This window comes from Varroa jacobsoni, unplaced genomic scaffold (genome assembly GCF_002532875.2).
Source record: "Varroa jacobsoni isolate VJ856 unplaced genomic scaffold, vjacob_1.0 scaffold_785, whole genome shotgun sequence".
Lineage (NCBI taxonomy): Eukaryota > Metazoa > Arthropoda > Arachnida > Mesostigmata > Varroidae > Varroa > Varroa jacobsoni.
The window spans coordinates 2,027-4,094 of record NW_019213687.1 but is presented as its reverse complement, the minus strand read 5'-3'; the positions used below and the strand labels follow the sequence as shown (position 1 = coordinate 4,094).

Sequence of the window (2,068 nt, the reverse complement as noted above, 5' to 3'; positions counted from 1 at the left end):
CGTTTTACAGTTCGAACGTTATTGCTAAACGATACCTTCTAAAATATTCATGGACGGGTTGTTTTTTTTTTTGACTGGACAGCCAATAGAACCACGGCCACTCAGCGAATTAACAAGCGTTAAAGTCAGCGACGGCCAATCTATCAGGCTTCATTGAATCTGCCTATCAGGCGCACTCTGTACCTTAATTCAACTTAACTCAAAGAATTTTCGCTACCGAGTTTTCTTATTGTTCCATTAATTTGAGAGGAAAGACACTAGTGAACCTTGTACCGTACCTATACTATCATATATTATACAAATAATATATAGACTATCTGATCCGACCTAAAAAAATTCCGATTGTAACTGTATAGTGCGTAACGATATGTAAAAATACAGGTCCTCACTGGTGAAGACCATCAATAATTTGTGTTCTTGTCAAGTAAGATATGAGGAATAGTTTAAATTTATATACGGCAACGACTTCTAGTACTCACCCAGGCTGGAGTTGAGATTAGTCACTCGGCTTGATCACGTCCACGCAATGCCAAATTGCTATTAATGTTAGCGGTTTTAGTAAATCAATAACTGATTTTTTGTTTTTTGAGGTGAACTAAGGACGTAGCATTTCGACCTACTAAGCTGTCAAAGATCGACCGGCGTAAGGTGATAGCCAATACAGAACGCACGAACGGCGAAATGCAATAAAAAAAGCTATTACATAAATATGATTATCTCGTAGTTATTGGTTAGGCCCAAACCTAATAATGAGCAAGCCTAGTGTCTTATTCGAATCTGCTAAGAGGCACCGCATTTTTATTGGAAGAAAATGCCTTTAAAGTGTCTTACACCTACCCCCCACTCAAAGAACAGTATACACAAACAATAAACTATATATATATAATCTGTAAGGCTACACAATTCTGTATACACAAGATAAATAAGTTTATTTTATAATTCCGTATGGCTGTGTAAAAACCATTGATGAGTGTATTCTACATATATATATATATATATATATATATATATATATATACATATATATATATATATACGTCTATTGAAATTTCATTTCAAGCTGAGTCGGCAGTTTCTATATAATGACACCTAGTGCACATACAATTATGTTAAGAATACAAACTCAATTCCATTTATATCCGATTGAAGGTCGATGTCTGTATCTAATTTACTTCACTTATATCGTGTAAGCCAATTAAGACAACGAGTAAAAAAACGCGCGCTTCCCAGCTGCTATTTGTTTAGCGCTTATACACGATCTCCAAAGCTGGGTCAGGTCGGCCATATTCTGAATAAGTGTAAAGCGAAGAGACTTGCGCGTTGTTGTCGTCTGCCTTTTGACAGCTTTCTCAAGCAAGGAGCTGCCGGCCATCACCGGTTCTTCGCCGACGAGCCAATTTCTGATCTGAGAAACAATAACTCACTCGTCTGAGATCTCGAATATGTTCCGACTGTGATTAAAACAAAAGTTTCTGCCGGTGTCTACCAGTTCGTGACGGTAACTGAGCTCAGTGTTGACTTGAAGCAAAGACTTTTGATTATCGAACAGCACAGATCTTAACCTTTTGTATTTTTGTGTGAGGCTAAATGGCGCGAGAACTTTAGGTATGAAGTTTAGGTATGATTGTACCAGATCAATCCCTGCCGCTGCTCAAGATGCGCTCGTAGGCCTTGAGTAGGAAACTATGGTAAAAACAGGTGACGGAAATTATTAAAACGAATAATTATTACTTTTGAATAGAGTAATTCATCGGAAATACACATAATACATAAAAGAACTCACAGCAACCACCTTTGAATGAAATAAATGTTTTTGATGAACAACTTACAATTTTTCAGATATATCTGACTTACCCTGTATATATCATCACTTTGCCTGTGCGACGAAAGCAACGGACACGATACATTTTCATCCATAATTTCATGTGACGCTTTCATCTGTACTAGATGTGTAAAGCGATGCAAAAGAAAATTTTGCACTAGAATCATCACCGTTACCGCCATTACATAGATTGTTCAGGCGCTTAATTCTCGCCAAAACTCAGGACCCAGAAAAGGACCCATCGCC

At 37.4% G+C, this 2,068-nt stretch overlaps 1 long non-coding RNA gene across 1 annotated transcript in view; it reads left to right on the top strand.

Moving 5' to 3' along the window:
* Positions 1–713, top strand: part of LOC111263714 (uncharacterized) — a 1,699-nt gene extending 986 nt beyond the window's left edge. The window contains exon 2 of the long non-coding RNA XR_002682403.2: positions 591–713. This is a non-coding gene — a long non-coding RNA (uncharacterized LOC111263714). The remainder of the gene's footprint in view (positions 1–590) is intronic.
* The last annotated feature ends 1,355 nt before the right edge of the window (positions 714–2,068 follow it).